Source organism: Lathyrus oleraceus, chromosome 1, assembly GCF_024323335.1.
Source record: "Lathyrus oleraceus cultivar Zhongwan6 chromosome 1, CAAS_Psat_ZW6_1.0, whole genome shotgun sequence".
NCBI classification, from domain to species: domain Eukaryota; kingdom Viridiplantae; phylum Streptophyta; class Magnoliopsida; order Fabales; family Fabaceae; genus Lathyrus; species Lathyrus oleraceus.
In genome coordinates, this window is record NC_066579.1 from 310,399,659 (window position 1) to 310,411,120 (window position 11,462).

At 38.5% G+C, this 11,462-nt stretch overlaps 1 non-coding gene across 1 annotated transcript; it reads right to left on the reverse strand.

Moving 5' to 3' along the window:
- Window positions 1–11,038: 11,038 nt before the first annotated feature.
- LOC127117003 (small nucleolar RNA R71) lies at window positions 11,039–11,145 on the reverse strand. Its single transcript, XR_007801767.1, has one exon. It is a non-coding gene; the product is annotated as a small nucleolar RNA R71 (small nucleolar RNA).
- Window positions 11,146–11,462: the final 317 nt, after the last annotated feature.

Here is an 11,462-nt window from a genome sequence, read left to right on the forward strand (position 1 = left end):
GAGTTTTGTTTATTCTTGTTTGACTTGTCAGAAGTCAAAGATTGAGCATCAGAAGCCGTCTGGGCTAATGCAACCGTTGGCTATTCCAGAGTGGAAGTGGGATAGTATCAGTATGGATTTTGTTTCTGGTTTACCGAGGACAAATAAGAATTTTGAAGCTATTTGGGTGATTGTAGACAGATTGACAAAATCGGCTCATTTCATTCCGATCAGAATGGATTATCCGTTAGAGAGATTAGCTGAGTTGTATATTGAGAAAATTGTAAGTTTGCATGGTATTCCGTCGAGTATTGTTTCGGACAGAGATCCTAGATTTACATCGAAGTTCTGGGAAGGTTTGCAGAGGGCTTTGGGAACTAAGCTGAGATTGAGTTCTGCATATCATCCGCAGACTGATGGTCAGACTGAGAGGACGATTCAGTCACTGGAGGATCTTTTGAGGGCTTGTGTTTTGGAAAAGGGAGGTGCTTGGGATTGTTATTTACCTTTGATTGAGTTTACCTACAACAATAGTTTTCATTCGAGCATTGGTATGGCACCGTTTGAAGCTTTGTATGGTAGGAGATGTCGGACACCTTTATGTTGGTATGAGTCCGGTGAGAGTGTTGTGGTTGGACCGGAGATTGTTCAACAAACTACGGAAAAGATTAAGATGATTCAGGAGAAGATGAGGGTTGCTCAGAGTCGTCAGAAGAGTTATCACGACAAGAGGAGGAAGTCACTTGAGTTTCAAGAGGGAGATCATGTGTTTCTTCGTGTTACTCCGATAACTGGGGTTGGTCGAGCTTTGAAGTCGAAGAAGTTGACACCTCGATTTATTGGTCCTTATCAAATTTTGGAGAGGATAGGGGAGGTAGCCTATCGTATCGCTTTACCGCCGTCACTTGCGAATTTGCATGAGGTTTTTCATGTGTCTCAGTTGAGGAGGTACATTCCTGATCCGTCGCATGTGGTCCAAGTAGATGATGTACAGGTGAGAGATAACCTGACTGTTGAAACATCACCTATGAGGATCGAGGATCGAGAGTTGAAGCAGTTGCGGGGTAAAGAGATTGCTTTGGTAAAGGTAGCTTGGGGAGGACCAGCAGGTGGCAATGTGACTTGGGAACTTGAGAGTCAGATGAAGGAGTCTTATCCAGAGTTATTCGCTTGAGGTATGTTTTCGAGGACGAAAACTCTTTTAGTGGGAGAGAGTTGTAACACCCCGATAAAATAATAATAATTATTTAAATTAAGTTAATAGTATATTTATTAATTTAATTAAATAATTGGAATTATTGGATTATTATTGGGATATAAGTTGGAATATATATAAAGAGTTCCATTTGGTAAAAAGGGTTTTTTCACGTGAAAACCAGAGAAGCGACAGAAAGTGAGAAAAGGGCAAAGAGGAAGAGCAAGAGAACAAGGGTTGAAGAAGGGAAAAGCTTGAAGGTCAAAGAAGATTTGCCGGATTAACTCAGGTAAGGGGGGTTTATCGTCGTTTAATGGGTATTATGGGTTAACATGTAATGGGTAGTAATAAGCCATTGAATTGACCCTAATTGGGATGATGAGTGTTGAAAAATTGTGATGAATAAGTTATGTTAAAGCTGTAATTGAATCTATATTTGGGTGAGTTGTGATTTTCCGAACGTGTAGCTTTTTACGGAATTGGAATCGGAGGTCCGGAAGTCCTCCAACGGCGGAAAATGCGGAGAATTCTGCATTCTGTTCGTGTTAGCGCAGGAACAGCTTTCTGTCTTGCGTTAACCGGTTAACCCAGGGTGTTAACCGGTTAACACTGTTATGAATTGTGAAATATTGCTGTCTGTCTTGCGTTAACCGGTTAACCCAGGGTGTTAACCGGTTAACACTGTTAAAATTGCCAGGAAGCGTGTTCTGTGTTGCGTTAACCGGTTAACCCAGGGCGTTAACCGGTTAACACTGTGTGAAAAGTGAAAAATTTATATTTAAATGTGGTGTGCATGTTTGATGTTTGGCCTATATTGGCGTATGATATAATAGGGATCATTTCCCGTTGTTTTGAGCGGTAGGGGTATTAGTAGAGCGTGCTAATACTGTGATTGATTATGTGGCATGATATGATTATGTGATAAATATGTGGATGATGTATGATTGTATGCATAATGCTGTGGATGTATCTATTATGTATGCAATTGTGAATGGACTGTTTATGGCTTAGAGTGTGAGCATATGTCCATTGTGGATGATTGTTGATGTTTGCATGACTAAGTGATTTAGCTTGCATATTGTGGCCTTTATGGTGGTAGCTAATTCCCATGGTGAGGAATTAGTGAGTGAGTTATTGTGGATTGTTGTTGATGTTTGCATGCTAGGTGATTAGCGTGCATAGCATAGCCCTTGGGGTGGTAGCTAATTCCCATGGTGAGGAATTAGTGAGTGAGTCACTAGGTCTCAAATGAGTGGGACTAGTGAGCTTGGTAGCCGTATCTGGATTTGATCGGTGAGGTTGAACTATATGTTCACGAATAGTCGGTACCGCATGCATGGAGTCTCATTGCATAATGTATGTATTGTGTATAATATGAATGGATGTGTTCCAATATTATACGTGTGTTTTGATGTTTATGTTGAGCATGATTATGAGTATGAGTTGATGTTGCCGTTACTGAATGTGTGATATGATTAGGGTGAGGAGATGTGTTCATTTACTTAGCATTACATGATATTTTATAATGCTTATTATATCGATTGAGGAACTCACCCTTACAACTATGTTTCAGGTAACGTGCAATGATTGAGTAGAAGCTAGTCCTTGGAGTCTAGTGTAGTTCCTTAGTGAGTCATGCTCTGGTAGATGTAACATCGGGACGGGATGTTTTGCCTTGTTTTCGGTTTGGTTGTTGAATAACCTTACATGTAATGTGTTACATGTTTTGCATGTCGTTGTTAATTTCTATCCGCTGCGGATTATGCAAATGTTTATTTTGATGAATAAATGAGCATGACGAGTTAAATTGGAACATGGTGTGAAGTGTCAAGTGTGACACCCTTAAATTGCATATATACTCTGATTTATGTTTGGTTGTTTTAATTATTTATTGGGGTATTTTAGAAGGGTGTTACAGTTCCCCTCAGCACTTGGTATTTCCACCTCTGGATCGGGCCTCTGTTGCTCAACCAATTCCTTCAGCTTCGCCTGGCCTTCTTCCATACCAGTCATCAATGTCACGAACTGATCCATCCTTTCACGCATATCAGCCAGTTCTTTCTGTATCTGGTCCATTGCTAGTCGTGGACGGTTTTCCTTTGTCGGGTACCTGTGAACTCGCTTGGGACCAATAACTGCCTGAAACAGGGAATAAACATTAGACACTACGGTGACACCTGCAAAACAAACAAGGGTTAGTATGCATGGTATGTGATGCACTGCTTATTCAATTTTAAGCCCCCCCCTAAAAAGGGAATACCCTGCAAATGAATAAGAATGAGATGTTGGATGCAAATATGCAAATGATGTTATGCAATGCAATGGCATGTCAATCAGGATGGCTGGATCCGCTTGAACATCTGTCAGGTTGCACTTCCTGGAGAGAAATTAAGAGGATCAAGCAAAGCACACCAAACAAAGGTCATGGGATGGATCATGTTATCCTTAATATCAACCATCCATTTTGGTGGATTATGGTTTACACCTTATCAACACCCAAGTTTCATTGATATTAAGGATACCTGAACGGATCGACCATGAATCAAGGGTTTGTTGTAAGTCACGAGCATGAAGTTTAGGTTAAGAACCACCTAAAGGGAGTGTACTAAAGTTTAAACCTGTCAAACATGTTCTACAAAAGGTTCCCATAGTCATAATCCCATCTTTTGGATATTATCGGAGGAACGACTACTCGTATTCCAAAAATATTCTCAAGAGAGACTCTTATGAGTGTAGTTGATAACATGAAATAATATCACATTTTTGGACTTGATTTAATTAAATTATATTGTTATTTGATTCAATTTATTTTATATTATTCGATATTACTTGGTATTCTATTATTATTTATTTCAGGTAGCATTATTTATTTCAGGTATTATTATTTATATCTAAGATACTCGAAAAATTATTGTTTAAGTATGATGTAAAACATCGAGTAGCAACACCTTACCATCCTCAAACTAGTGGACAAGTGGAAGTGTCTAACAGAGAAATTAAACAGATATTGGAAAAAACAGTCGCTACATCGAGGAAAGACTGGTCATCAAAATTACCCGAAGCTTTATGGGCATAACGAACCGCTTACAAAACTCCCATAGGAACAACTCCATTTAAGCTTATTTATGGTAAATCTTGCCACCTCCCAGTGGAGTTAGAACATAAGGCATATTGGGCTATTAAAAATTTAAATTTAAACTATAAGGCCGCCGATGAAAAGCGAATTCTTGATATAAACGAATTAGAGGAACTTAGACAAGACGCCTACGAAAATGCCAGAATCTACAAGGAAAGAACGAAAAAATGGCATGATAAACGCATATCAAGGAAAACTTTCAAACAAGGCGATGTAGTCCTATTGTTTAACTCTAGACTTAAGTTATTCCCAGGAAAACTACGCTCTAGGTGGTCAGGCCCTTTCCAAGTCACTAATGTCTTTCCTAGTGGGGCTGTAGAAATTAAAGGAAAATCTATTGAATCATTTATCGTAAACGGGCAGCGTCTAAAACATTATCATTACGATGAAAACAATGAAGACTCGCAAGTCCTGCACTTAGACGTATTGTCGCTAGAATTAATAGATTAACATTTAATAGTTTTATATCGAGCTTGCGACATTAAACAAAGCGCTTCGTGGGAGACAACCCACAAATTTTTATTTCCTTTGACTATTCTTTTGATTTTATTCAGTATTCATTCTTCATTTATTTTCCTTTATTTTATTAAATTTTTCTTCTTTTCTTCTTTCGGCATCTGGCCAAATCCTGACTAAATTCTTTTTTTTTCTTTTCTTTAGTTAACACTAAGATGGGACATATTGATCGCATGGGTATCAAATTCAGAGGGAGAGCTCAGAGACAAAAATTTGAAGAACTAGCTGAGAGAGAGATGCACCCGAGTTTTTATGCTGATGATGGTGCAATGACTGTTCTTGGGCTAAGAGATAGTGTCCTATATCTGCTGAGTCAAATAGGGTGGGAAACCACTCCTATTCGGAGACAATTTGTTACTTACCGGAGGCTAACTTTAGAATTCCTTAGCTCCCTGATTTATTTACCAAACCATGGAAAAGGAATAAGCCGAGGTTTCATCCAATTCAGGATGTTCAATATGGAGTATCAGTATAACATTCAAGAATTTACCAACCTCTTAGGGTTCCCTACTTCTTTTGATACATTCACCATGAGCCAAGAAGACCTTTTTGAATATAGAGAGCTTGAGCATTTTTGGGGAAGTTTGACAGGAAATGACGACCCTGAGGAACATGAGTTTCTTTCTGGAAACATACATAACCCGACTTTTCGTTATTTCCACAAGATCCTAGCTCACACTCTTTTTGGGAAGAGATCAAATATTACCACAGTATCACGTGATGAACTCTTCATAATATTTTGTGCTTCCCAGAACCGACCAGTGATTGGTGCCACTTATATGTTGGCGAGTTTTGACCTCCTTATTCAAGATGACCGTGCACCGATCCAAATAGGAGGATTGATAACTATGATTGCTAATGCTATTGGATTGCGCCAACCCATGCTTGACTTGAACCCTTTCTGTGGTATTGAGCCTATGAATATACTTTTCCTCTTCAACACTATGTTTATCGAAAACCTTGGACCTGAAGAGTTTGAACTATTAATTAATAACCAAGCTTTTTACCTATTCACCATGCCTAGCCCGATGACTAGTGTCCATAACCAAAATAATTGGCTTTACAACCTGGACGGAATACCTTCTCCTGTTAGATCTGTTGAAACCATCCAATATTATGAGATTCTTGGCAACCAGATTCCTTATGCTGAGTCTGATCCGCAAACACCAACTGGTTACCATGATGCTGCCTCTCCACCTCATCCTAGTTTTAGTTTTAGGAAATTTATAGTTTCGTTTAACATTGCTTTTAATCTTAGGATTTATTTTTCGCATGTTTTATTTTATTTTCAAAAATTACATTATGTTTATTTTATGAAGCTATTGGCATTATTGGTTAAATTTTATTTTATTTTGATTTATGCACTATCTACAATTACCAATAATAATATTTACTGTATGCTACTACTTACATGGCCTATTAGAAAATATATATATATACAGTATGGTGTAGTAGAATAGCATTCATGGCAATTCAAAAATATAACAATAGCAAATATAATAAACAAAAAAAAAATATAATGATAATAATAATAACAAAAAATTTATAAAAGCTTCCACGCATGCCATGTCACGAGCGTAGTGACCGTTGCAACCTCACCAGCGTGACGAGCGTCACACAAGCTGTCGCGGTCGCCACGCAACCCATGACGCCCGTAACACACTCTGTCATGAGCGTGACAGCGTGTTTCCTCGTAAACGTTGTTGACCGTTAAGGTCATGACCGTTACTCCATCTCCCCATTCATCTCACCTCTTTACTCCGTTCCACTCACATTCATCCACATATATTTTTCTCTCACCCACTCCTCTTCCCAATTCCAAAACTTTTCCTATAAATACCTACAATCCATTTCTTCCTACACCACATCATTCCAACAAACCATTCTATACAAATATATTTCATCCTCTTTTCCTCCTTTCTACCTACCTATCAATATGGCGGAGAACCAACATCAAGAAGCGCAATTCGGAAATATTATTTTCCGAGCTGAAGATGATAACTATCAACGGGAGCAGTTCGTTCGGTTCCAACAACGCGGTGTCATATCTACCAGGAACGGTTGAGTGTCGTGCTACACTTTACTATAGGAGACCAAGTCCACCCAAGAATCCCTCCGAACTCAGAGTGGAACACAAACGCATTCGACCTCTTCGGAAAAATATCCGGTGTGGAAACCACTAATTGGGATGCACTACTTGCTTCGCACATACATAACCCCAATATCCGGTATGTTATCCGTATTCTGCAAAACACCATTTTTGGAAGACCCAAAAACAGTAAAGTCAACGTGAAGGAATTATTCTTCCTCCACTGCATCTTTTCAATCGACACAAAGATTCATATAAGATCTGAATGCTCCCGAACCAACCGAGCCTACACAAGCAAACCCGCCCCCAGATGAGTTTGATGAAATGGAGCAAGGTGATCAAGGTCCTGAACAGCAGTCGGCCCCACATAATCCTTCCGATAATGTGGCTGGTCCATCCTCCCGACGTCGTCGAAGAAGAAGGCCCGCAACAAACGATGACATCATGGATGCTATTGATGCCATGCATGCGCAGAATAACGAAGTAATGCAACTGATGCGCCAGATGCAACAACAACAAGAGGAGAGGAATGCAATAATCGACCAGCGGTTCACTGACTTGCTTAACAGGTTTGATGACTTGGAAGTACGTCAATGATCACCGGGTCCGAGAGCAAGAGGACGCAGGCAGAATTGAGTTTGGGTTCCCTTATTTTTTCTTTTCTTTCGTTTTTTTTAAACATTGGGGACAATGTTTCATTTAAGTGTGGGGGAGTTTGGAAAACTTTGTTTCAGTTATATTTATTTTTCTGTCAATATTTCCCTTTCAAGTATGTTATTTCCCTTTCATATATAAAAAAATATATATATAATAATTTATTTTAAGTCAAGTCCCTAGTGTGAAAATTTTTTATTATCTATTCCCCTCAATTTTCTTGAGCCATAACAAAAATTTAACACACTCGATAAGTATAAAGGTTGCTTATTTTATAAAACTTGAGTGAAATCAAGACAAAAATTATTACCGCCCCAACGCTCTAAAAACCTCAACATGTTAGATCAGGATAAGTACCTATTATACCAATTCCTTGCACTTTTAGTCTTATAGTAACCCCGAGTAGTTTATACGAGAAGTCGGCACCATCTTAATAGCAAACTACGTGGAGAGCCGATGAATATAAGTGAATGATTCCCAAAACAACATATTAAAAATCAGGAAATGCACTAATTAAGTTAGGTGATCCTTACCCGATCATTTAATCCAAAGGTTGCGGACCCTACAAAAAAACATAGTATGAACGATCCATTGTGAGTTGGTTCAGCGGTTTCTGGTGCTGAACTTGGTAGGGCGGACTACGGTCCGATCCCCCGCAATTTGCAATGGACTAAATAACGAAGTTACCCAACTTATGTACCAGAACTTCTAGCTAAAAGGGGATCAGAATCGCTAACCGGTTACTCCACTATGTGCGCGAAAAGATAAAGGGCTTAATGTGATTTCGCTAGAATGAAAACGGGTGAAATAAGAGTAAAAGAACTAGGCTAGCTATAATAGCACGACTCGAACTGGTTTGCATAAGGTGGGGTTATCTGATGTTGTAACGGTAGTTGTTGATGTTAAGACTAAACTCAGGTTATTCCTAAACGAGATTTACTTGCAACCTAGTACGAATTGATGTGTGTTTGGAAATTTCATCTGGCTAATATTTTAAAACGATTTCTATATTGTATCTTGCTTGAGGACAAGCAAAAGTCTAAGTATGGGGGAGTTTGATAACATGAAATAATATCACATTTTTGGACTTGATTTAATTAAATTATATTGTTATTTAATTCAATTTATTTTATATTATTCGATATTACTTAGTATTCTATTATTATTTATTTCAGGTAACATTATTTGAAGCATGTGTGAAAAGGAAAGAAAAAGGGGTGCAAAAAGAGGATTCTGTAGGAAAGCATCTCACTAAAGCCCAGCCCACGCCAACTACAAGGAAAATGGTTGTGACGACCGCCACATGCATGTGACGAGCGTCACGCCCCTCTACTTAGTGTTACGACCGTAACACATGGTGTGACAGACGTCACACACCCCACTCCTATTTTTTTGGCATTGACGTGCGTAACAGAAGACAGTTCTCTCCTATTTTTCCTCTTGACTCGTTGACGCTTGAAAAACCCTACGGAAGATGCTTTTGAGAAAACGGTTACTTTATGGAGGAATATAAATAGACCTCAAAGGATCCAATTGAGAGGACTAGGCCGTGCAATATTTTTCCTGTTTTCAAATTTTCCAGCATTCCATTTTCTCAGCATTTTACTTTCTTTGCTTTTTATTTTCTTTTCTTTGCTAGTTTAATTTACTAAGCATTCAATTTATTTTCTCACAATAGTTTCTACACCGGAAACTATTGTGTAATTTTCACTGGGTCTAACCTTACGTTAGATCATAGTATTTTATTTCCTTGTTTTTATTTATCTGTCTGATCAAGAATTGTGAAGAACAAATCCAACCGACTTGTGGTGGAGTGTTCGAGCGTCGAAGCTAGGAACAAAACCAAGATTTCTAGTAATTTTCCAGGTTCATTTATTGAGTTATTGTTTTAATTTACATATGCTCTGTGCTGCTGTTTATACATATTGTCTGTTTGATATGGCTGTATTTATGCATGATTATTGTTTATGCATGGTTGCCATGTCCGGCTAATTAATCTAGATATTGGTATGTAAAGTAAGCGGAATAAAGGAATCAAAACTGAGTTGGTTTAAATTTATTTCAAAATATAGTCACTCTTTTTCTGGTCTCAATTTACAAAGTTAATACCAAAGTTTTTGTACGAGAGTAAAATAACATAAAGAAGTTAAAATCAATAGAACGACAGATTGAGCTTTTAACTGGACAGTGTAAATTGAACATTAACTTTAAATCAGGGCGAAAGCAATTTTTAAAGTTAATTAAATTCTAATCATTTTCAAAAATTATTTTTAAAGGTTAAATGTGAGGACGAGAGTTAAGCATTTAAGTTTAATCATATAGTCTAAGTCAACAGAGCGAGAGTTTGAGACGAGGGCGTTTAAACAGTTAGTATTTTCTTAAAAAGAGTTTCTATAGATTCTATTGTTTTCAAAAAGTGATTTTAGATTTAACTAAATAGTGAGAGCGTACGTTAATATAAAGTCATAGTCTGATCCAACAGAGCGAGAGTTTGAGGAAAAGACTTTTAATTAATAGTGTCTACTGAAAGGACTTATTTTAAAACTAAGAAAAAGACCAACGAAGATTTGATTCCCTAATTACGACGAACTACATACCGATATCCGTGTTATTTGATATTTAATCTAGATCCAATTTTAGTTTTACATATTCCCCCTAATCATCAAAGTATCATCCGCCTTAGCTTTACGAAGTAACCCTAGAAAAATGGTATATCGATTCATTAAGTCCCTGTGGGATCGATATCTTTTCAAACTACGCGATTAGACTGTGCACTTGCAGTTAATACCCCGATACACTCATAAAGTCGCGATCAAGTTTTTGGCGCCGTTGCCGGGGACTTTTATTTAGTCGATATCGTAACTCTTCTGTTACGCTGTAGAGACTAAGGCAATTTTTATTTTTCCCTTGTCTTTCGTTGATTTGTATGCCACACACTCGCTCACAAGGCGAACCGTACTACTTACGAATCAACGACGTTGAACGATATCTCCGAGTCTTACGACGAATTCGGGAGTATCGTGCTGCAAACAATCTTCTTCCAATCGAAATTCCTGATCTCAAAAATCTCCTTCCTTCGACGATACCCGAGATGGCATAACCAGCTCGTGCTCTTCGAGATTACGCTGCTCCATCGCAAGATGAGCCGCATTCGAGTATTGCTCCACCCACAATCGAAGCAAACAACTTCGAACTTAAACCTTCGCTGTTGCAGGCAGTGCAACAGAACCAATTTTCTGGAAATCCTACCGAGGATCCAAACCTTCATTTATCCGTATTTGTCCAATACGCTGATACCGTTAAAGCTAATGGTGTCACTTCAGAGGCGATTCGACTTCGTCTCTTTCCTTTCTCGTTAAGAGATAAAGCTAGAAGATGGCTTCAGTCTCTTCCTTCCAACTCAGTCACCACATGGAATAAGTTGAAGAAAGTCTTTCTTGCCCGATATTTTCCTCCAAGCAAAACAGCTATGCTGAGAGCCCAGATAAATGGATTTAAGCAGAAAGATAACGAGTCTCTTTTCGAAGCATGGGAAAGATACAAAGACATGATGAGACTTTGCCCACACCATGGTTTAGAGGACTGGTTAGTAATTCATACCTTCTACAGTGGTCTCTTATACAACACAAGGTTAACAATAGACGCCGCCGCCGGTGGTGTGTTTATGGATAAACCTTACGCTGACGCTTATCAACTTATCGAGAGCATGGCCCAAAACCATTATCAGTGGGGAAGCGGCCGAACAATGGTAGAAAAACCTCAAACAAAAGGGGGCATGTACGAGATAAGTAGCCTTGATCATGTTAATGCAAAAGTGGGTGCTCTGGCCCAGAAAATTGAAAGTTTAAATGTATCACCTCCAGCCACCGTGGTTGCCGTAACCCAAAATTGCA